The sequence below is a fragment of the Bufo bufo genome, chromosome 6 (genome assembly GCF_905171765.1).
Source record: "Bufo bufo chromosome 6, aBufBuf1.1, whole genome shotgun sequence".
Classification (NCBI taxonomy): Eukaryota; Metazoa; Chordata; class Amphibia; order Anura; family Bufonidae; genus Bufo; species Bufo bufo.
Window position 1 is genome coordinate 188657954 of NC_053394.1, and position 26247 is coordinate 188684200.

The window sequence follows — 26247 nt, forward strand, 5'->3', positions numbered from 1 at the left end:
GTGCCATCCACAGATATCCCCCCATAACAGTGCCATCCACAGATATCCCCCCATAACAGTGCCATCCACAGATCCCCCATAACAGTGCCATCCACAGATCCCCCCCATAACAGTGCCATCCACAGATCCCCCCCATAACAGTGCCATCCACAGATCCCCCCCATAACAGTGCCATCCACAGATCCCCCCCATAACAGTGCCATCCACAGATCCCCCCCATAACAGTGCCATCCACAGATCCCCCCCATAACAGTGCCATCCACAGATCCCCCCCATAACAGTGCCATCCACAGATCCCCCCCATAACAGTGCCATCCCCAGATCCCCCCCATAACAGTGCCATCCACAGATCCCCCCCATAACAGTGCCATCCACAGATCCCCCCCATAACAGTGCCATCCACAGATCCCCCCCCCATAACAGTGCCATCCACAGATCCCCCCCCATAACAGTGCCATCCACAGATCCCCCCATAACAGTGCCATCCACAGATCCCCTCCATAACAGTGCCATCCACAGATCCCCTCCATAACAGTGCATTATCCACAGATCCTCCATAATAGTGTCATGCACAGACCACCATTAGTTCAAAACCCACCAAAAGCACACCTTTTGGTTAAAAAGTTTTTTTCCCCCTAATTTTCCTCCTCAAAAACGTAGGTGCGTCTTATGGGCCGGTGCGTCTTATAGGACGAAAAATACGTTATTTGTAAACTTCTAGCAGGAATAATACAAGAATGGGACAGTCATAAGTATAGATGCTCTAGAATTGTCATTACATGGGAAATGAAAGTAGTTAGGAGAGGTGACAAGTCCTCTTTAACCTCTTCCGGACACATGACGTACCGGTACGTCATGTGTATTTCCGATCGCCGCCCGGTGCCTGCTCAAATCATTGAGCAGGCACCTTGGGTCAATGCGCAGGGGGTCCCGTGACCCCCTGTGTCGGCGATCGCCGCAAACCGCAGGTCAATTTAGACCTGCGGTTTGCAGCGTTTACGGGTCATTCCAGCGGGGATCGGCTGTGCCATCGGGTCCCCGTGCTGCTGTAATGGGGACCCGATGGCATGGAAGGCAGCGCGATGCCTTCCTGAGGTATCGGCGTTGCCTTCCTGTGACGAGCCTGTGAGATCCGGCCCCTTGGATCTCACAGGCCGGAAGCTATATGAGTAATACACACTGTATTACTTATACAGCTAATGCATTCCAATACAGAAGTATTGAAATGCATTGTAAAGTGGATTATACCCCCAAAAGTTGATGTCCCAAAGTGGGACAAAAAATAAAGTGAAAAAAAGTTGAAAAAATAAAAGGTCCCCCCCCCCCCCCAAAAAAAATCTGTTTCAAGTAAAAATAAACAAAAACTTCATTTTCCCCAAATAAAGTAAAAAAAAAAAAAAAAATTGGTAAAAAATAGAAATAAATAAATAAATAAAGTAGACATATTATGTTTATAGAGCCGGTCGATACCTATCACATGACCTAACCCCTCAGATGAACACCGTAAAAAATAAAAAAGGTGCTAAATAAAAAAAAATTGTCATCTTACATCACAAAAAGTACAACAGCAAGCGATCAAAAAGGTGTATGCCCAGTGCCCACCAAAATAGCACCAACCTAACCATCATTTCATCCCGCAAAAAATGAGACCCTACCTAAGATAATTGCCCAAAAAAAAAAAAAAACCATGGCTCAGAATATGGAGACACTAAAACATGATATATTTTTTTGTTTCAAAAATGATATTGTGTAAAACTTACATAAATAAAAAAAAAAAGTATACATATTAGGTATCGCCGCATCCGTATCGACCGGTTCTATAAAAATTCCACATGACCTAACCCCTTAGATGAACACCGTAAAAAATAAAAACTGTGCTAAATAAACCATTCTTTTGTCACCTTACATCACAAAAAGTGTAATAGCAAGCGAACAAAAAGTCATATGCACCCCAAAATAAAACAGTCATCTCATCCCGCAAAAAATGAGATCCTACCTAAGATAATCGCACAAAAACTGAAAAAACTATGGCTCTCAGAATATGGAGACACTAAAACATGATTTTTTTTTTGTTTCAAAAATTATATTATTGTGTAAAACTTACGGTACATAAATAAAAAAAAGTATACATATTAGGTATCGCCGCATCCTTAATAACTTGCCCTATAAAAATATCACATGACCTAACCCCTCAGGTGAATACTGTAAAAAAAAAAAAAAAAAACTGTGTAAAAAAAGCCATTTTTGTCACCTTACATCACAAAAAGTGTAATAGCAAGCGATCAAAAAGTCATACACACCCCAAAATAGTGCCAATCAAACGGTCATCTCATCCTGCAAAAATTATACCCTATCCAAGATAATTGCCCAAAAACTGAAAAAACTATGGAAACACTAAAACATGATTTTTTTTTGTTTCAAAAATGAAATTATTGTGTAAAACTTACATAAATATAAAAAAATGTATACATATTAGGTATCGCCGCGTCTGTGACAACCTGGTCTATAAAAATACCACATGATCTAACCTGTCAGATGAATGCTGTAAATAACAAAAAATAAAAACGGTGCCAAAACAGCTAATTCTTGTTACCTTGCCTCACAAAAAGTGTAATACAGAGCAACCAAAAATCATATGTACCCTAAAATAGTACCAACAAAACTGCCACCCTATCCCGTAGTTTCTAAAATGGGGTCACTTTTTTGGAGTTTCTACTCTAGGGGTGCATCAGGGGGGCTTTAAATGGGACATGGTGTCAAAAAACCAGTCCAGCAAAATCTGCCTTCCAAAAACCGTATGGCATTTCTTTCCTTCTGCGCCCTGCCGTGTGCCCGTACAGCGGTTTACGACCACATATGGGGTGTTTCTGTAAACTACAGAATCAGAGCCATAAATATTGAGTTTTGTTTGGCTGTTAACCCTTGCTTTGTAACTGGAAAAAAATTATTAAAATGGAAAATCTGCCAAAAAAAATCTCTATTTTCCATTATTTCTTGTGGAACACCTAAAGGGTTAACAAAGTTTGTAAAATCAGTTTTGAATACCTTGAGGGGTGTAGTTTCTAGAACGGGGTCATTTGTGGGTGGTTTCTATTATGCAAGTCTAACAAAGTGACTTCAGACCTGAACTGGTCCTTGAAAAGTGGTTTTTTGAAAATTTCTGAAACATTTCAAGATTTGCTTCTAAACTTCTAAGCCTTGTAACATCCCCAAAAAATAAAATATCATTCCCAAAATGTTTCAAACAAGAAGTAAACATATGGGGAATGTAAAGTAATAACTATTTTTGTAGGTATTACTATGTATTATAGAAGTAGAGAAATTGAAGCTTGGAAATTTGCTAATTTTTCCAAATTTTGGGCAAATTTTGTACTTTTTTATAAATAAAAATGAATTTTTTTGAATCCATTTTACCAGTTTCATGAAGTACAATATGTGACGAAAAAACTATCTCAGAATGGCCTGGATAAGTCAAAGCGTTTTAAAGTTATCACCACATAAAGTGACACTGGTCAGATTTGCAAAAAATGGCCTGGTACTGAAGGTGAAAATGAGCCCGATCCTTAAGGAGTTAAATAAAATAAAAAACAACCCAAGAAGTGACTCCCATTTTACAAACCACACCCCTCACAGAATTTCTCAAGGAGTGTAAGTGGGCATTTTGGCCCCACAGGTGTTTTGTAAAAATCAATTCACAGCAGATGGTGGAAAGTGAAAATTTTAGTTTTTACACAGATATGCTATTTCAGTGCATAATATGTTGTGCCCAGAATGTGCCAGTGTGAAATACAAGCCCTCTTATTCTTATGCCAGGATTCCAGGTGTTATAAACACCCTACATGTGACCCTATTCTTTTGCCTGGAGATACCACAGGGCTCAGGAGTAAAAGAGCACCAGGTGAATTTGAGACCTATTGTGATTTACGCATCTTGTGCTGAGGACTGCAAAGGCTCTGGGGTGAAATAATTTATTAAAGGGTTGAGTGAGCATTTTGACCCCAAAAGGTGTTATGCAGATATTTATGAGCAGGAGACAGATATGGCATTTCAGTATCCAGTATGTTGTGCCCAGCTTGTGACATCTGAGACACAACACCACCCCTTTAAATTGTTAGGCGGGTTCCACTTGCTACAGAAATGCTATAAATGTGGACATAAACTGCGGCTTGGGTACACCGCAGGGTTCAGAAGGGAAAGCCTGCGATTTGGCTTTTGCAGCGGATATTTTGATGGATTGGATTATGTTGCTATTAAACAACCTCTGAGGCATCAGTGCAGCCAATTTCTGTAAACTATACTTTAATTCTTCTCGGGATGGAGCTATGTGAGGGTTTTTTGTGGAATTAGTTGCCATTATCATTGGTTCCATTTTGAGTTTCATATGACTTTTTTATTTCTTTTTATTTCTGTTTATCTCTATCACTGTTTGGAAAGCTGCCATTGCTTTTTGTGTTTTGTTATTGGAGCGTGCACCATGCAGGGAAAATGACGTTCTCTTTATTCTGCTGGTCAGTACAATTACAGAGATATCAAAAATAGCTTTTCTTTATGTTTTACCACTTTTACTGAAAGCAGTTTTTAAAAAAAAAAATAATCATGTTTTTGTGTCACCATTTTCTAAAAGCTATAGCTTTTAAATTTTTCTTGTGCGAGGTCTCGTTTTTTGCGGGATAAAGTTTGGGTTTCATTGGTTCTTGTTTGGGATACATAAAAAAAAAATTGATCGCTTCAGATTAAGCTTTTTGTGAGGCAAGGTGACCAGAAACTGTCTATTCTGTCAAAGTTTTTATTTTTTACGGCGTTCACCTGGTGGGATATATCATGTAATATTTTTTATAGAGTAGGTCATTACGGACGCAGAGATATCAATTTTTTTTTCTTTTGGTTTTACACAATAAAACCTTTTTTGTCACCATTTTCTGAAAACCACATTTAAAAAAAAAAAAAAAAAAATCAGTAGGAAGCAGGTTAAAGGGGTTGTATCATTTCAGACAATGGGGGCATATTGCTAGGATATGCCCCCTTTTCTGATAGGTGAAGGTCCCAGGTGGAACCCACACCTATCTCGTAAATAGAGCCTTGAAAGTCACGGAGGGCGCACCGCGCATGCAGCCTCCATTAAATTCTATGGGGCCGCCGAAAATAGCCGTCGGCCCCATAGAAATTAATTGGAGCGGTGGCCACGTAAGCGCAGTGCACTCCCATTCATTTCTATGAGGCCGACGGAAATAGCCAAGCATTCTGGTTGGCCCCATAGAAATGAGTGGAGGGCGGCTGCACATGCGTGGTGCACCCTCTGAGACTTTCAAGGCTCCGTTTACGAGATAGAACCTGCACCTATCAGACAATGAGGGCATATCCTAATGATATGCCCCCATTGTCTGAGATGATACGGGGAGGGCAGAGAATTTCTAAACTTATAAAAAGATGGAATAGCCCTTTAAGGATTTAATCACACAGATTTGTTGCAAAAGTTTCGGTGAATGAAAGCCAGCACCATGCATTTAAAGGAAACCTGACATCAATTACTAAGCCTATTTATCCACTCACTTTTCTAAAAATACTTTTTAATACATTGATAATGATATTAAAATCAATTCTGAACAAACTATCAGTTCAGACAAAAACCTAAAATAAATGTTCCCACCATATATGTAAATGAACCTTAGATGAGTCCAGTCTCCTCCATGCTTCAGAGAGGAGTCCAGCGTTCTCTCAAACTCGGAGTGCAGCCACACCCACTGTAAAGGAGCCCAGCACCGCCCCGCATCCTCCGAATCTCCTCCTTGCTCCCCGAGGTCACAAAGATAGAGCGCCGTAATCTCGCGATGCACAGTTCGTTCCCTGAGGCTGATGACAGCACAGGGAAGGAACACTATGCCGACACTGCGCATGCGCTAGCTCACGCATTGCGAGATTACAGCGCTCTAGCTTTGTGACGTCAGGGAGCAAGGAGGAGATTCGGAGGATGCAGGGCGGTGATGGGCTCCTTCACAGTGGGCATGGCTGGGCTCCGGAAACATTAGTAACAGCTCCTTGGGCTTCTTACTTGCCTCATTAAAATATCTATAGAATCGTTTGTTTTTTTTTACACAATAAAAGCACAGAGAGCTATGGGAAATGGATATTGTCCGCAGCTCTATAAGCTAAAATGAAGATCCACAAAACATGGACACCAGCCGTGTGCGTTCCGCTTTTTGTGAAAGGGAACGTCCTGCCCTGCATACGGGAGACGGACAAGTATAGGACATGTTCTATTTTTTCGTGGGTGCCACGGAACAGACATGCAGATAGCACAATTAGGGAGTGCCAAATGCCACCACATTCCTTCTAGGAGGCTCCTGTTCCTCCTCACTGGTCGGGTAGACAGTAGGTGCTCTACACATTTCCTGTTTAATAGTTGCCATTGGGCTCCACTGCGATCATATTGCACACTGCACTGCATATACACTCCCCCATGGAAAATAGATATTATCGAGCTTATCACTGGTTATTGTTCCCCATGTCCTCATTTGTGGTTCTCATCATGTACTTGCTCATGTCTCACTCCAGGCCATCGCTATATGATCCTACTGACATGTGATGTGAAGCTGGCACTGAAAAAAAAATCACAATCAACTCCATGCACCACATCATTGATCTATAGCTCTGGATTTCCCAGCAAGCTGGTTTAGAGCAGCTCTTACTGTTATCCAATATCCAAGCATGCTGCGCACTGAATTTCCTCTACGGACAAGCACGTCCACACTAGCCCTCCATTACCTCTGGTCTTCAGCTATCTGCGCCCTTTTATTTTGTTTTCCTTTTACCTTTTCGTATTCCTGTGTCTTCGTCATCAGAATGCACCGGCGTGCGCCATGACGTCACTGAAAGCAGAGATGGGCAGGACATCTATTTAGCTGGTGATGCAGCGTCAAGGAGTTCCCCAGAACCGGAGCGGAGATGCCAAAGGCGTTCGTCACGTGATTTCTTCGCTGTACTGGGTTGGTGACCTTATTGAGACATGGTGCTGAGTCTCCAGTTACACTGTGACGTTAGCGCTGCCTTATTTTTTTCTTCAGGTGGGGAATAATTTGAAGTGTTGTGTTATATGCCGGGCTGGATTAAGCTTGGTTAACGCCCACTGGGCAACAAATCTGATGGAGTCCCCTATAATCTAAATTTTTACCGTAGCAGAGGGATTGAGGGTGTTTCAGAGTTACATGCCGATTTATTGCTAGAAGTGCTGTTTGTCCATAGTGTAGTGTAATCACTGCGGTCATTCAGTCCATATGTAGTGTAATCACTGCGGTCATTCAGTCCATATGTAGTGTAATCACTGCGGTCATTCAGTCCATAGTGTAGTGTAATCGCTGAGGTCATTCAGTCCATAGTGTAGTGTAATCGCTGAGGTCATTCAGTCCATAGTGTAGTGTAATCGCTGAGGTCATTCAGTCCATAGTGTAGTGTAATCACTGCGGTCATTCAGTCCATATGTAGTGTAATCACTGCGGTCATTCAGTCCATAGTGTAGTGTAATCGCTGAGGTCATTCAGTCCATAGTGTAGTGTAATCGCTGAGGTCATTCAGTCCATAGTGTAGTGTAATCACTGCGGTCATTCAGTCCATAGTGTAGTGTAATCACTGCGGTCATTCAGTCCATAGTGTAGTGTAATCACTGCGGTCATTCAGTCCATATGTAGTGTAATCACTGCGGTCATTCAGTCCATATGTAGTGTAATCACTGCGGTCATTCAGTCCATAGTGTAATGTAATCGCTGAGGTCATTCAGTCCATAGTGTAATGTAATCGCTGAGGTCATTCAGTCCATAGTGTAGTGTAATCGCTGAGGTCATTCAGTCCATAGTGTAGTGTAATCGCTGAGGTCATTCAGTCCATGTGTAGTGTAATCACTGCGGTCATTCAGTCCATAGTGTAGTGTAATCGCTGAGGTCATTCAGTCCATAGTGTAATGTAATCACTGCGGTCATTCAGTCCATATGTAGTGTAATCACTGCGGTCATTCAGTCCATAGTGTAGTGTAATCACTGCGGTCATTCAGTCCATATGTAGTGTAATCACTGCGGTCATTCAGTCCATAGTGTAGTGTAATCGCTGAGGTCATTCAGTCCATAGTGTAGTGTAATCGCTGAGGTCATTCAGTCCATAGTGTAATGTAATCACTGCGGTCATTCAGTCCGTAGTGTAATCGCTGAGGTCATTCAGTCCATAGTGTAATGTAATCACTGCGGTCATTCAGTCCATAGTGTAGTGTAATCGCTGAGGTCATTCAGTCCATAGTGTAGTGTAATCGCTGAGGTCATTCAGTCCATAGTGTAGTGTAATCGCTGAGGTCATTCAGTCCATAGTGTAGTGTAATCGCTGAGGTCATTCAGTCCATATGTAGTGTAATCACTGCGGTCATTCAGTCCATAGTGTAATGTAATCGCTGAGGTCATTCAGTCCATAGTGTAGTGTAATCGCTGAGGTCATTCAGTCCATAGTGTAGTGTAATCGCTGAGGTCATTCAGTCCATAGTGTAGTGTAATCGCTGAGGTCATTCAGTCCATAGTGTAATGTAATCACTGCGGTCATTCAGTCCATAGTGTAATGTAATCGCTGAGGTCATTCAGTCCATAGTGTAGTGTAATCGCTGAGGTCATTCAGTCCATAGTGTAGTGTAATCGCTGAGGTCATTCAGTCCATAGTGTAGTGTAATCGCTGAGGTCATTCAGTCCATAGTGTAGTGTAATCACTGCGGTCATTCAGTCCATAGTGTAGTGTAATCGCTGAGGTCATTCAGTCCATAGTGTAGTGTAATCGCTGCGGTCATTCAGTCCATAGTGTAATGTAATCGCTGCGGTCATTCAGTCCATAATGTAATCACTGCGGTCATTCAGTCCATAGTGTAATGTAATCACTGCGGTCATTCAGTCCATAGTGTAGTGTAATCGCTGAGGTCATTCAGTCCATAGTGTAGTGTAATCACTGAGGTCATTCAGTCCATAGTGTAGTGTGATCACTGCGGTCAGGCAGTCCATAGTGTGGTGTAATCGCTGAGGTCATTCAGTCCATAATGTAATCACTGCGGTCATTCAGTCCATAGTGTAATGTAATCACTGCGGTCATTCAGTCCATAGTGTAGTGTAATCGCTGAGGTCATTCAGTCCATAGTGTAGTGTAATCACTGAGGTCATTCAGTCCATAGTGTAGTGTGATCACTGCGGTCAGGCAGTCCATAGTGTGGTGCAGCACCTAAGGGTTTAATTGCTGCAGAAAAGGGGGTTAGTCAGCACCTCCCAGTGAGCAGGTGCACGCTGCCATGGCAAAGACCTAGAGGAAAAAGAGACAATGTAGCAGCACCCTGCAAATCAGATAAAGTACAACAATGCCAGTCACAAAAATTATAGTGCTAATGCTACGCTTATTTATAAAGTGAGATGCTTGGCCAATGCATTTTGTACAAAACCATCTGAGCCCGTCTGCTGTACGTCAAGGCGATCTCTGTTAGATGGGTCCTAACACTAAATACTACCTGTTATGCGCCATAATGGCCGCCATAAAATTCAGGGAGTGTTGGATCCACATGCATGCTGGATCCACTCTGCACCAAAAATGGTAAACGGTAATAATGGCCTCCATTACAAGGGATGCAGGTACTAACATTGAACAAATTGGAAAACCATCTTGGATAAAAAATGGCTAGAGATGAGATCTTAGACTCTTTTCCACTTTTACAAATGGCGACAGCATTCATGGTGGAAGCTTTCGCTGAATCCATCCGCTTGGCTACAAAGAATGGAACCTTAGCTAATACCTCTAGAAAAGCTTTATGTTTAAAAAACTGGTCTGGTGACATTGCTTCTAAAAATAAATTATGCTCTATACCCATTTCTGGTTCTAATGTGTTTGGCACCATTCTGGAGAGAGTAGCATACAAGAAGAAATGGTTTCCCGGAGGAAAAGCCCAGGAAAATTCTGCCCTTTCGTAAGCTGCCAAGACAATCTCAGAATTTTCCAGGCCGAGGGAAAGGTAAATCTGGAAGGTGGGGTTACCCTAAAGAGGGAAGGAGAAGAGGGTTTCTTTTTGCTCAATCACAATAATACCAACAACCCCGGGAAGTAATGATGCCAGGCCAGTGGGAGGAAGACTTTGATATTTCAGTCAACAGTGGGCGTCCATCACGCAAAATCCCTGGGTAATTCAGACCATCCGGGAAAGTTACAAGCTGGAATTCAAGTCTCCTCCCCCACACAGATTCCAACTGACAAATCTCCAGTCAAAAACTTTCCAGATTCAGCTTATACAAGATGTCCAGAAGCTATGCAGAATGAAGGCCTTAGTTCCAGTTCCTCGGTTTCAACAGTTCAAAGGCCTTTATTAAAAATTATTCCTGTTAAAGGGGCGTGGCTAACCGCCGAGCAGGGCAGACGGCTTCCTCCATGTCTCTCCTCACCCCGTTGGCATCCTAAAGCATCTCACTGGTTCCGACCGGCAGACAGGCTTAATCTGCCCTGGTTGAACTCCCCTCATCACCAGCTACAAGGGGACCCCTCTATCATCCAGTTTGGCCCACCAGATCCCGACTTCTGGGCAGGGCCTAATCGGGCCTACGAATCATTGGCCTCGACTACGGGCACCTGCCCGGAGAAGGGAGCCGCTATCGCAGGAGCGGGACCGCCGATTCATTTCGGGAGCGGATCAGCAGGCCAGAGGGAGACATTCCCCCCCCCCCCCAACGCGAGCTTGGCACACAGGACTACGTGCTGGCCAACCCGCCTTTAATCGCCTCCAGGCAAATGATCCCCTGCCCTTTTCTGCATAAGATGACCCGTGCATGCCTGCAGGAGAGACACCGGGCCCTTTCCTCCAGCCCATCCAATTCAGGGCCCACCACTCCAGCTAGTGGACCCACTGCTTTAGCCTCTGTGGATAGCTCTTCCTGAGTGGACGTTGGGCACCCGGTCCCTTCCCCAGAGGCCCTAGCCTGGAATGTGCTCCCTAACCCCATCGTAAGGACCTACCTGGCGTTCACTGCCTGCCCTTACCACCTGAGACTGGTCCCCAGCCACCTGCTGAAATTTTGGAAAAAAGGGGACGTCTTTTCCTCAGTCTCTTCTAAACAGAAGATTCTGCCATTGACTGAAAAATTATCCACCAGATAACTTTGCTTTAGAAGGCTCAAACAGAGAGGGCCCTCAGGACTCTGATCAGATCCTATCAATCTCTCAAGCAGCTTTGCAGTGGATAATTGAAACTGCCCTTAAAGCACTTAAGAATGATCTCTCAGACATTAAGCATGACATTCGCAATATTGGTCTTGGAGTGGAAGAACGAAGCAAATCAGTCATCTATAGTTTCCTTTGGCGAAGCTTCGACTGCCGCCTTTCACTCTTGCCACTCCCACCTCAATGCCCTTCTCTCTAACCTGGAAGATCAAGAAAACAGGGACATACAGAACAATAAGGATCCGCGGTGTCCCTGAAACTATACCACCCTCTTCTCTGATGGACACTTTTTATGACATCCTGAGATCCAAGCTTCCAGAGGAGGATAACCCTCACTTAGTTCTTGAACGAGACCACAGGGCACACCGCCAGAAACTGAGAGAAGGAGACCGCCCCCCCTTCCCCCTTCCAAGGGATATCCTATGTAGAATTCTGAACTTCCAACACCACAAACTTATCCTAAAGTCAGCCAGAGATTTAGAAAACCTCACATGTGGAGGCGCTCCTATCACATTTTTTTTTTTGACCTACCCTCTCTGACTCTTAATAAGCACAAATGTCTTAAGCCGATTACGGAGGCATTGAGGAGAAAGAAAATTCCATTTCCTTTTGGCCTATCTTTCACCTTTAACGGCTCACTGAAAGTAATCCGCTACCCTGAGGACCTTCCTCCCATCTGCTCGGTCCTGCAACTGGATCCCTCCAACATCCCTTTCTGTCTCCAATTCTCAGATGTCCTGTATCTCCCTGAGTTTCCACCGTGGCAAACCGTATCGGAGCCTGCTTCAAGGAAGAGATCTGCTGTACCTAATAAGGACTGAATGTTTTCACCCTTCTTTCTAGCTTAGAACCGACTTTGTCCTATCTTTGAGTAGCTCTCCCTTACTACAGACATACTTTTTGCTAAACTCATTAGCGGGTATCTGAATGTTTCTCTCCGCCGGGGGGTGGTTATGGGGGATGGGCTGGTTTGGTTTTTACGGAGCCCAACCCCTTGAGGTGTGCCGGCCCCTCTTCCTTCTCCTCCCCACTGCGGGCACCCAGCGCAACATTGCGTAATGGTTTTATTGTTCCATAACTAAGACGCATGTATGTCCCCTCTCGGCTCTGAGGTTTGGTACATATTAGGGATCGACCGATATTGATTTTTTAGGGCCGATACCGATAATTTGTGAACTTTCAGGCCGATAGGCGATAATTTATACCGATATTCTGGGAATTTTCATTTTTGAGAAAAAAATAAAAATTCCTACACAAATCTGCTGAAAATGAATATGTTTATTGTTAATGTGTATTTTTTTTGTTTATTGTTAATGTGTATTTTTTTTTTATAAGTCTTTTTCATTTATACTTAATATTTTTGTTGTTTGTTTTTTTTTTTTACTAACTTTTAGCCCCCCTAGGGACTAGAACCCTTGTCCTATTCCCCCTGATAGATCTCTATCAGGGTGAATAGGAGATCGCACTGTCCCTGCTGCTCTGTGCATAGTGCACACAGCAGCATGGAGCTGAACATGGCAGCCAGGGCTTCAATAGTGTCCTGGCTGCCATGGTAACCGATCGGAGCCCCAGGCTTACACAGCTGGGGCTCCGATCGGAGGAGCAGGGGAGAGGGGATCCTGTGGCCACTGCCACCAATGAGTAATACTGGGGGGGGGGGGCGCAGCGCACTGCGCCACCAACGTTTTTACTATTGGCCGGGATTGGGGTGGGGGCGCACTGCGCCACCAATGATTAATACTGGGGGGCTTGGGGGGGGGGGGGCGCACTGCGCCAGCAATGAAGATAAGTCTCTCAATCATTCATATACAGGAGGCGGGAGCTGGCTGCAGAATCACATAGCCGGCTCCCGACCTCTATGAGCGGTAGCTGCGATCCGCGGCACCTGAGGAGTTAACTACCGCGGACCGCAGCTATCGCTCATAGAGGTCGGGAGCCGGCTATGTGATTCTGCAGCCAGCTCCCGCCTCCTGTATATGAATACATGAAAGGCTTATCTTCATTGGTGGCGCAGCGGCCACAGCCCCTCCCCTCCTCTTGTCTTCTCTCCTGCCATTGGCGGCAGCAGCAGCAGCACAGGGGGAGGGAGACACTGCTTCCTTCCTTCCTGTGCTGCGGAGGGAACACAGAGCGCTGAGAGCGGCGCGTTCTGTGTTCCCCATACGTTATCGGTATATCGGCAAAATAGATGCCGATACCGATAACGTTCAAAATCCTCAATATCGGCCGATAATATCGGCCAAACCGATAATCGGTCGATCCCTAGTACATATTCCCTCTCCCAGCTCTTTAGGAGCTCACTCCATAGGATTGTATTGTTGTTATCATTTGGTTTACACTGTTTATTCAACTTCCTCATTTATGTCTACTGTTCATGTAGTCACTTGGAATGCTCATGGCTTGAACTTTCCGGTGAAGAGGTCCTGAATTTTTCAACACCTAAGTTGCGCACAGACATCACGGTCTTACAGGAGACTCACTTCAAATACAATGAAATTCCTGCATTATTACACACCAGCTACTCACAATGGTTCCATTCCTGCCACCCCACGTCCAAGATCTATTGCCTTTAAAAAAATAAAATAAATCAGTCCCCTTCACAGTATCCTCCAGCCTAGCCGACCCGGAAGGCTGATTTCTATTTCTTAAAAGCACTATAGCTAACACAGTAGTTTCCATTGCGGGCTTATACGCTTCGAACAGTAACCAAGCTCATTGGTTAGTGAGGGTCCTACGTCAGTTTGATTCGTTTAAAGAGGGCCTATGTATAGTAGGAGGAGATTTTAACGTCGCTATTGAACCTAACTTAGACTCCTCCTCTTCCCTCAAGTTTCAGATGTCTTTCTGTAAACTTAGATCCATGAAAGTGGCTCTCCAGTCGTTGGGAGTGAGATGCTTGGCGCACTTTGTATCCTTCACAATGACTCTACCTATTTTTCCACTCCCCACAACTCCTACCAAAGACTAGATTATCTATTTGTTTCCGCCCACTACTTACATCAAGTGACTAGAGTGCATATTGGGCAAATCACTGTCTCGGACCATGCTCTGGTCCTGGTCGGATAAAAAATCCAGACACTCCCTAAGCATCCATTCACACATCCGTATTTTGTATTCCGTATCCGTTGCGCAATTTTGCGGAACGTTATGCGGACCCATTCATTTCATTTCGTCATTCCTTTCCGTTCCGAAGAGTATCAAGACCGTTCCAAGAAGGACCACTGCTGGGAAGAAATAGCGTCAGATTTGATCCCATCTGCCTGGGAATCGGCGAACATCGCAAAAAGAGAAAAAATCTGTGAGTATTAAATGTTAAGATATAAAATGTGTAAATTTAATGTATAGATTCAGACATAAGGTCGGTGAGTGGGTCCTTGAATAGCATGTCCTTGAATAGCATATATAGTGTACATTTGAGTGACCGTGAATTTGGGTTGCTCATTTGAACATTTTCTATGCTGTTTCAGGACATGGCCACTCACTGTTATAACTTATATATTTTCATATTTTGTGCACGAGGCCTAGTGTTTCTTGCATTACATTATTTAATTTTTCCCTGTCTGCAATGCATTATTCAACTTGTTGCATAGCAAGCTTTTTTTTTTTCTAAATATTCTTGTGTTAAAACTTTATTAAATCCTTTATATTGTTGATTTTAACAATTTTATAGGTCTTTAACAATTGATAGTTGATAGACAGAAAGATGATTTTGGGTACAGAGTCACAGGCATAGAACCCTTTAAAGCTCATGCACACGATCGTGTGCCCCCGTGGTCGTATTGCAGCGTGCTTATGGTCCACAATTCATGGCGCCGGCCGTGTGCATGCCGCATGACCGATCACAAACCAATTCACTTAAATGGGTCAGTGATCTGGGAGATGCGGTGCAGAAGGACAGACCGGAACCCCATGGAAGCACTGCAGAGTGCTTCTGTGGTGTTTCTGCCAGTGCCTCTGCACCGCAAAAAATAGTGCATGCACTACTTTATTGCGGTGCGGACTGGCGGATGCGAATCACGGACCCCATTCAAGTGAGAGGGTCAGCTATCTGCACGCAGCTGCCCCACGGTCTGTGCCTGTGCATTTGTGGCCACAGCATGGGCACAGAGCTCTTACGTTCGTGGCCATGAGCACTTATATTTATTTATCGAAATCTGACGGCGCATGGACTCATTATAGCTGAACAGATTTTGTATTCATTACGTCCGGCCCATGCATATTGCCTGTCTCATCAAAATTTTAGAAGTTTGTTAATATAAATTTGATGTTAAATTTTTTATTTCTATTTTTTAACAGTAAAGGATGTAAAGAAAAGGTGGTACTCCTGCCGGGATCAATTCAGGAGGGAGCTTAACCAAAAATTGCGTAGTGGGGATGGATCATTGAAAAATAAACCTTACCTCTACACAAAGCAGCTAGAATTCCTAAAACCTGTGATGGACCTTAGGGGGTAAGTATATTTTTCATAAATGAGTTATTTTTTTATATAAAGTAAAAAAAATTAAAAATGAAAACAAATTCTTTATTCTACAGCACTGTGGACAATCTTTCGTCTGAACCCAACGAACGTAATCCAGAGGACAGCGGTGAAGTGTCACATTCAGAGCCATCTCAAGCTGCACTGGAAGAATCTTTAAATGTGGAACAGCTGACGGAACACGTAATAATGCCGCCACCTAATGAGGCCATCGCTGAAACTAATCCGGTTTCGGAGGAGCGTGCTTGCCCTTCAGCAGGTAGACGACGGCGCAGACCAGCGGCCGATTCCGAGGTAGATGTTCGAGGCCTGATTGATTCTCAGGTTCTCGAATTTCTAAATCGGAATCTGTCTGATACACATGAGGAAAGGCTTTTAAAAAGTCTTGCGCCCTATTTAACTCGTGTGTCTGCTGAACGGCAATCACAATGTGTTTCTGCTGTGGTGTTATTGCTAAGCCAATACGATCATCCCGAAGAACCCATTGAGGTCATTCACACAAAGGAGGCTGTTCGGGATAGACGTATAAATGAGGAAAATCCCCGCTCACGGGTCCATCGACCAGACCCACCAATTATTCAAACCCCTGGCCCTTTTACAAGGGAGTTGTATGATCTGTAAAAAAAAAATATATTTTTTTTTAAGTGAAGTTTGCTATGCTTTCACACTGGAGGCAGAAGAGTCCGTCTGGCTCTTCTGGCAGGGGATCAGACTTCTGGATCCATTCTGAAGCTGTTCTCTCGCCAGAACATCCTGCTGCCAGTATGAAAGTACCCAAAAATAAATGTAGTATTGCATTTGATATTTATGAGCTATTATCTATGTAGGTCACCAATATCAAATAATTTTTCTACATTAATCAAAATTATTGTAGTCTGAGGGCTCAGGCACATGGCCGTTATGCAGCCGTTCCGTGCATTGGGGACCACCATTTGTGTTCCCCAATGCACGGGCAACGTCCATGCCACGGCTGGAACGGATCATCATGTGCTGTCAACTTAAAGAGGACCTTTAATGGGTCCCAAAACTCTGAACTAAGTAGCTGGAAGTGTTGAGCTGCACTTACTATCCTGGGATCCGCTCCGTTCGCCTGCTCTGGCCCCTGTAACATTTTCCTGTCGGAACAGGGAGGAGACATCAGCTTATCTCCCTGGGCATTCCTTCTCACTGACAGCAGCTCTGTCCAATCGCAGTGCTGAGCTTCACTGCCATTGGACACCGCTACTCTCAGGGAGAAGGTAAGACACTGGCGTCTCCTCCCTGTTGTTGCGACCAGAGAATGTAACAGGGCCAAGAGCGGGCGAACGGAGCGGTGCCCAGGAATAATAGTAAGTGCACTAAGATCCCTAAGTGCCGCTCTATACTTCCTGCCACTTACTTCAGATTTTTGGGACCCATTAAAGTTGTTCTTTAAAAATGCAGATGTTTTATACTCTCCTTTTCTGCATAGAATGTTATTCTTTGTGGATTGCGGGTCTGATTAAGTCATGTGTTGTTCAAGTTCAAAGATGAACACAGAAATATCCACTAGGGCTGCACGATAAATCGAAAAAATAATCAAATGGCGATTTGGCCGACCCGAAAATGCCGCGATTATATATGAAGTGGCCCCGCGCACATAACTGGCTTTGTGTGTAAAGTATTTTACTAGTGCGTGAAACAATCTCTCTCCTATTGATAACATGGCCAGCCTCTGTACTCACTTTCACGATGAATGCAATGCACTGCAGCGAGCGGGCTGGCCGGCGCGTGACTGACGTCACTTAGTAACGCTCCTGCTTCCTGAAGTGGGAGGAGCGTTACTAAGTGACGTCAGTTACGCGCCGGCCAGCTCGCTACCGCTCGCTGCAGTGCATTCATAGTGACAGTGAGTACAGATGAGTACAGCCATGATATACAGTACAGTGAGTACAGCCATGTTATCAATAGGAGAGAGATTGTTTCACACACTAGTAAAATACTTTACACACAAAGCCAGTTATGTGCGCAGGAAACATGAGGGGACACATAGGGCCATGAGGGGGACCAGCATAAGATGCTATATGTCCTATGCTGGCCCCCCTCATGGCCCTATGTGTCATAGCACACATCCCCTATAACAGCGTCCTCCACAGATCCACCCCATAACAGTGCCATCCACAGGTCCCCCATAAGCGTCATCCACAGGTCCCCCATAAGCGTCATCCACAGGTCCCCCCCGCGACACAGCGTCATCCACAGGTCCCCCCCGCGACACAGCGTCATCCACAGGTCCCCCCCGCGACACAGCGTCATCCACAGGTCCCCCCCCCGCGACACAGCGTCATCCACAGGTCCCCCCCCCGCGACACAGCGTCATCCACAGGTCCCCCCCCGCGACACAGCGTCATCCACAGGTCCCCCCCCGCGACACAGCGTCATCCACAGGTCCCCCCCCCCCGCGACACAGCGTCATCCACAGGTCCCCCCCCCGCGACACAGCGTCATCCACAGGTCCCCCCCCGCGACACAGCGTCATCCACAGGTCCCCCCCGCGACACAGCGTCATCCACAGGTCCCCCCCATAACTATGTCATACCCAGCCGCGTCAGCGGCTCATATGGGAAAATCCAAGCAAATGGACCTCTAGCACAATTCCCTTAAAATATCGCATTGCATATCGTTATCGCAATTTTTAGGGCCCTAATCGCAATCGCACAAAATTCCCATATCGTGCAGCCCTAATATCCACTAAAAAATTATAAGAGCAATGGGACATGGACTCGTTCAGCTCGGGACATGGACTCATTCAGCTCTGAACCTGGACAAGTATTTTTAAATAACAATTTAAAATTATAATTTTAATTGATAAGACGTAATTACAAATGAGGTATTAGAAGGTATTTACACCAAATTTGGATTTTACAAAATACCTCAGCCCGCAAGCCCACGTCAAGGGTCCTCATTCTCTTGCGAGTCCCTAATCTAAACTAACAGGGGATCTAACTAAACTAAGAATATTGAAATTTAGATACAATTTAGAACCAGATTCCAGCTGAAATCAACGTCTACCACTGATGGCGTCATACTGCCACGACAATTCCCCCACAGGACTGCAAAAGTAGTCGGCATAGCGTTCCCGAACAGCTAGTCCAGCAGTTCCAGGGTGTGCAGGCCGACTGAGGTCTAAAATGACAGGAGATGTCATATTTAGGGCCAATTCTGCATCAGTGGAGGCATCGTAAAACCTGGTGAAGTTGTGTAGCAGTACACAAGCCTGTATCTCCAGGGTGGCATTGTCCAGATTCATCTGTATGGATGACAGGAATACTCTCCACTTTGTGGACAGTATCCTGAAATCGCACTCCACATACCGACTGGCACGAGTCAATCGATAGTTGATGATGCGCTTCCGATCATTCAGATCGCGTCTAGGGAAGGGCCGCATCAGGTGGGGTGCCAATCCGAATCCTTTGTCTGCCACGATCACAAATGGAGCTGGCGGACCTGCAGATCCAGGAAGTCTACTGGGCTCTGGCTAGGGTTGGACGATATCAAAAATATTCAGACGATAACGATATTAAAAAATTGATCGCGATAACGATATATATCGCGATAAATACCCGTTTTAAAGAAAAAAAAAACACAAGGAGACGTTACACTGTATGGGGGCAGCCACAAGGAGACGTTACACTGTATGGGGGCAGCCACAAGGAGACGTTACACTGTATGGGGGCAGCCACAAGGAGACGTTACACTGTATGGGGGCAGCCACAAGGAGACGTTACACTGTATGGGGGCAGCCACAAGGAGACGTTACACTGTATGGGGGCAGCCACAAGGAGACGTTACACTGTATGGGGGCAGCCACAAGGAGACGTTACACTGTATGGGGGCAGCCACAAGGAGACGTTACACTGTATGGGGGCAGCCACAAGGAGACGTTACACTGTATGGGGGCAGCCACAAGGAGACGTTGCACTGTATGGGGGCAGCCACAAGGAGACGTTGCACTGTATGGGGGCAGCCACAAGGAGACGTTGCACTGTATGGGGGCAGCCACAAGGAGACGTTGCACTGTATGGGGGCAGCCACAAGGAGACGTTGCACTGTATGGGGGCAGCCACAAGGAGACGTTGCACTGTATGGGGGCAGCCACAAGGAGACGTTGCACTGTATGGGGGCAGCCACAAGGAGAAGTTGCACTGTATGGGGGCAGCCACAAGGAGACGTTACACTGTATGGGGGCAGCCACAAGGAGACGTTATAATAAAGTCTTGTGGCCACAGGCCACCATACATGCAGTAATACTTTGCGATATACCTTTCCCGCGGTTGCCTCGCTTGTGTGCTCCGATTCTGACATCAGATGCCGGTGGGCGGAGATTTGAATATGGGAGCAAGGAGGAGGGAGAGCCGGGGCGGCCGCTGCGGGAAGTAATAAGTTTCTAATTTCGTCATCAGAGCACACACTAGCGAGGCAGCCGCAGGAAAAGTCTCTCCAGAGACACCAGTACTCACACAGAGTTCGCCACATATACAATAGAGCCGGCACTGGTGGGTGATGACGGTGATGTCAGATGGTGGGTGGAGACTTGACTAAGGGAGGCGGAGCAAGAAGGAGCCTGGAGCGAGAGGAAGTAATGTTACTCAGCGCTATGCAAGGTGCAGGGGCGGGTGGAGTCACGTTTAGAAGTGGTCAGCGCACATGACCACTTTGATGACGTCACAAAATACTGCGGTATTTAGGATACGCGATATCGCCATATCACTGTTTTTTTTAATACCGTGGTATATCGTCCAACCCTAGCTCTGGCAGGACAAGCTGGTTTGTCTGAAGTCGTTCACCCATTCTGGAACCACTAAAGATGCGGGTTACTGAAGTGCTTCCATAGGACCCGATATCCACAATTGCAAACCTGTAATTACTGTCAGCCAAGGCCATCAGCACCACAGAAAAATATTTTTGGTAATTGAAGTACCTGGACCCTGAGTCAGACGGCTTCTTAACACGGATATGCTTACCGTCCAGTGCCCCAATGCAGCTAGGAAACTGCGCTGATTTGTAAAATCCCTTGGCGATACTAAGCCAATCTTCCGCCTTGGGCGTGGGCATCACCGCTTCTGAGTCGCTGCCAGATCACTTTGCAGGTGGTACAGACAATCCCAGAGATTGTTGAGATCCCAAGGAGAAACTCATAATGAAAGGAAGCAAAAGAGTTTCCTGTAGCAAGGAATCAGAAAAATAAATAAAAATAAAATATATATATATATATATATATATATATATATATATATATCTTCGTTTTCATGAGATATATATCAAATATATAGTTTGTAAAAAGATAAAATTCACTTACCTCAAGGTGACAATCAATCTTTATTCAGCTGATATGCTGCGCCTCATCCTGGTGTCCATGAAAGTCAGGTCCGGATGAAGACAGACCAGCAGATGATCAAATGCTTCCATGGGGTCCTGTCGCAGCTCATTGTATAAAGTATGGAACTGTCCTTTTTGAAGGCGTTGAGCAACAATGAGATGGACCCACTGCCTTCTTCTCTTCCTCCCCGGTTCTTCGTCCAGTATCACAGACTGCCGTCCAAATCGCCGGGAAAGAATCCATCGAAATAAAACTTCATTCATAAGGTCTTCTGCCATGATGTTCGCTTAGAATAGGTAGAAATCAATGCCAGCCAAGCAGAGTTTTCTCACACAGCTCTGTACAAGTTCTATCACGTGCTCTGATTTATACATTATTTTTTTTTCTGTTACCCTAGCAACATCTATAAAATGGCACCTGTTGATACCTGTTCTATCACGTGCTCTGATTTATACTTTTTTTTTTCTTTTCTGTTGGTACCCTAGCAACATCTTTTCTGCAATCCTTTTTTTTTGTGGAAAAATGGAACGGATGTTGATGTACATTTGAAAAAAAACTGAAGGGTTTTGTGGAAAGACGGCTCTGAAAAAAATGGAACAAATATCTGTAAAGGAAAAATACTGATGTGTGAATGGACCCTAAATGCGCACAGGACCAGGGAGATTGACTCCCTTATGTCCAATATAGCTAGGCTAGAGAGGTCTCATAAACAATCCTTGGCTTCCTCGGTTCTAACTGCTCTCACCAAATCACAGGAGAAATTGAAACATCTTCTCAATCTAAAAGCTGCGAAACCGTACCTGTATTCGCAGCACACAGTGTATCAACATGGCAACAAAGGCTCTAAATTTATGGCCTTGCTTGCCAAACGTACACAAGATCAATTACACATTAAATTCGCTTTATTGAACACACAAAGCCAAAAATAATGACAATCATTGTACATATTTCACTTCATGATGTACATCATTATAGTCCATTTTTTATATAAAGATTACATAACAAACAATACAATAAACCATGTGCTGTGTCCTCCCTCTTGCCTTTTTCCTGCCCAAAAATGAGGTAATTGTCTAATTTGAGCAAAACAATCTAGGTATGGCTTCATCTACTTTAGCTATTTCTTTCACCTATTTTCCCTATTACACATTGTAAAAGTGGATATCTATTCAATAGGGGTGCACCGAAATGAAAATTCTGGTCCGAAACCGAAAATTCAGGATGCCCTTGACCGAAAACCGAAACCGAAACTGCCTTTTTGCCCAAATACTTTTAAAATACTTTTTTTTTTAATGATTTTATTAATAATTCTTTTTCATGAATGAAATTCATCTGTGGGTGGCGCTGTTATGGAGAGGGGGATCTGTGGGTGGCGCTGTTATGGAGAGGGGGATCTGTGGGTGGCGCTGTTATGGAGAGGGGGATCTGTGGGTGGCGCTGTTATGGAGAGGGGGATCTGTGGGTGGCGCTGTTATGGAGAGGGGGATCTGTGCACTGTTATGGAAAGGGGATATGTGCACTGTTATGGGCATAACAGTGCACAGATCCCTTTCCCCATAACAGTGCACAGATCCCTTTCCCCATAACAGTGCACAGATCCCTTTCCCAATAACAGTGCACAGATCCCCCCTCCCCATAGCAGTGCCATAGACCGATCCCCCTACCCATAACAGCCCCGGCCCTGCTGCTCACAGCATCACTCACTGCATCTTTATTTTACCTTACAATCGTGACGCTCCAGTAACAACTCTGCAGGCAGAGCGGAGGGCGGCGTAACGTCACTTACTCACGTGACGCACCTGCTCCGCCCACTTTATGAATGAAGGAGGCGGAGCAGGCGCGTCACGTGAGTAAGTGACGTTACGCCGGCCTCCGCTCTGCCTGCAGAGTTGTTAGTTACTGGAGCCTCACGATTGTAAGGTAAAATAAAGATGCAGTGACAAAGTAAACCGCCCGCCCGCAGATGGTGGGTGACAAATCCCACACCCCATATTTTCGGCCGATATGTAACAATATCGGCCGAAGTGGATTAGGTGCATTTTCGGCCGATATTTTCGGCTGCCGGAATTTCGGTGCACCCCTACTATTCAATTTATTCTGCATTCAAAGCTCCTGTCAACACTCGAACAGAATATGCTGTCCTAGGAGACGCGCACCATGCTCCCCACACTTTCTGAAATTTGGTGGAGCAACCTCTATTTTTGTATACTATGTTTTCGTATGGTATGATAGTATTAACCAGTTGTTTCCACTGCGTCAAAGTAGGTGCCCTATCCCCCATCCATCTCAAGGCTATTGCCTTCCGCGCCATAAACAAAGTCCCCCTCAAAAATATCCTAGTATGATGTGAATATGTAGTTTCATCCAATATTCCGAAAAGACAAATTTTCGGGTGTAGTGAGATTGTGCTATCTAGTAGATCGGAAAGCAATTTTGTTACTTCCTCCCAGAATGATTTTATAACTGGACATGCCCAAATGAGGTGCCAGAAATCAGCACCCTCTGATGTGCATCTGTGGCACTCGGAATGATTACGTCTGCCCATCTTAAATAGCCTAGATGGAGTTAGGTAACTCTGATGTATCATACATACTTGTATAAATTTGTTATTTATGGCTGGAGACACAAGTGTAGGGGATTCCAGCATGCCCTCCAGATCTTCATTGGACAAATCGGGAATCAGAACTTTCCATTTATCTAATACTAGCATCGGGGAGCTTTTCAACTTGGCATCTAAGAGGTGAGTATATAGTGCTGATATGAAACCACGTGGTCCCTGTGAACGTATTACACCAATCATTGGAAATGAGGACAAGAGAATCGGGGTGTCTCTATAGTGCGTCTGCATAACGTGTCTCCATTGTAGGTATCTATAAAATGCTTGCCTTGGAAGTGCATATTTACGGCTCATGGATTCGAAATCACCGAAAACATTATTATCATAGATATTTCCCATTGTGACAACCCCATGTTCCTTCCAGAATGTCCCGCCTTGCAATGTCATCAAATCTGGGAACATGGGGTTATCCCAAATCGGGGTTTCCAGCAGTTCCGCCTCCACGCCATGCAGCCGTTTACATGCCGTCCATACCTGAACTGCCACTCTGTGGATTGGCAAAAGTCTACGTGGGAATAACTTTGGTCTTTCCAGAACCGGCCATAGGTTAACGAGTCCCAGATAGTCAGCAAGTTGTTTTTCCTGTCTATAAAGAGAACCTAACGGATTCAACCATGACTTGATATTCCTTAATTGCCCTGCAAGGTAATACATGTGAATGTCTGGCAGAGACATTCCCCCTTCTTTTTTAAAGCGAGTTAAGTTCAACATTGACAACTTGGGTCTATTTGCTCCCCAGATGAAAGGTGATATCAGAGAGGTAAGTCTCTGAAAAATTACTTTTGGAATTAAGTAGGGAGCGTGCTGTAGGATATATAAACACTTCGGTAATATAATCAGTTTAATCAAATTTATTCTCCCTGACACTGATAGAGGCAATCCCTGCCACACCCTGCATTTATCTTTGCAATATGTTATAAGTGGTTGTATATTTAAGGTATGATAGGATGTGACATCCTTTGTTATGTATATCCCTAGGTATTTATAACTTTCTACAATAGGTAGATCCTGTCGGCCCACAGCCTCCCCCATCTGATATAATGGACACAGAGTAGATTTGGACCAGTTTATCCGTAATCCGGAGAATTGGCTAAACTGTTCAATTATAGCTATCGTCCTAGGAAGTGTGGTTTCAGTCTGTGACATGAATAGTACCATGTCGTCGGCGTACAAACCCACTCTATCTTCCTGATCCCCTATTCTGGTGCCATGGAACTGCGAGTCCGCCCTAATCCGCATGGCCAACGGCTCTATAGCTAAGGCGAACAACAATGGCGAAAGGGGACAACCTTACCTGGTGCCTCGTCCTAACCTAAAACTTTCAGACAGCATTCCATTTACCAGTATGTCCGCTCTAGGGTGTTTGTACAGCATTTCCACCCATTGTATAAATTTAGGGCCAAAACCTAATTTCTTGAGAACCAGAAATAAATAAGGCCATTCAACAGAATCGAACGCCTTTGCTGTATCCAAAGACGCTAAGGCCCATTTTTCCTGCCTTTGGATCCCAATCTGCGTCACTACTTGCACTCTCCTGATGTTATCAGTGGTGGATCTCCCTGGTAAAAACCCGGACTGATCAGGATGGACCAAGGTACAGGCTACCCTGCCGAGTCGTATAGCTAAAATCTTTGCAATGATCTTATAATCAATATTTAATAAAGATATCGGACGATAAGATCCGCACTCATCCGCATCCTTTCCCGGTTTTAACAAAACAACTATAGTTGCGTCATATAGTGACGGTGGGAAACATCTGTTTTTAAATGCGTCTGTATACATGTTTAACAACAACGGATTGATATGGGAGGCATATTTAATATATACTTCCAGTGGAAGTCCATCAGGGCCAGAAGCTTTCCCCCTTGCTAACTGTTTTATGGATTCTTGTATCTCTAGGGCAGTTATCGGTGCTTCCAGGATCTCCACTGCCTCTTGTGTCAGAGTAGGGAATTCCAGGTCCTCAAGATATTGTGTGACATCTTCTATCTCATATTGTGCCTTAGATTCGTATAAATCCCTGTAATATTCCTGAAATCTACTTGATATAGTTTCCGGCTCAGACAGTATCTGTCCATCTTGTGCCTTGATTCGTAATACCGCAGGGGAGTTCTGATTTTGTTTAACAATGTGTGCCAAAAGTTTACTTGATTGGTTACCCAATTCAAAGTATGTTTGTTTTGTAAAAAAACATTTTCCTTTGAGCTTTTTCTTTGATTAGGGCTAAGTATTGTCTCCCCATTGCCAGCCAAGCATCCCTATTCACATCGCTTGGATCTGCTATGTATGCTGTTTCTAATCTTGTGCAATCTTTTGCTAAACCTTCCTCCTGTCTAGCCGTCTACTTTTTAATATATGATATAGTGGACCGCAGGCATCCTCTGAGGTATGCCTTCATGGTTTCCCATAGTAACATATTATCTGTTTCCTCTCCATGGCCCTCCAAAAACACCGCCAATTGATCGGGAATGCGATCAGACGGTCCAAACAAGGTCAGCCAAAAAGGATTGATCCGTGTTGAGCGTCTGATCGCACCCCCACCCAACATCAATTTCAGCAGTACTGGTGCGTGGTCGGATATACCCCTTGATCCATATTCAATGTTAT

The 26247-nt window shown here is 44.7% G+C and overlaps 1 long non-coding RNA gene across 1 annotated transcript in view; it reads right to left on the reverse strand.

Annotated features, from left to right (window-relative positions):
- Window positions 1-6894, reverse strand: part of LOC121004888 — a 135367-nt gene extending 128473 nt beyond the window's left edge. The window contains exon 1 of the long non-coding RNA XR_005779837.1: window positions 6810-6894. This is a non-coding gene — a long non-coding RNA (uncharacterized LOC121004888). The remainder of the gene's footprint in view (window positions 1-6809) is intronic.
- Window positions 6895-26247: the final 19353 nt, after the last annotated feature.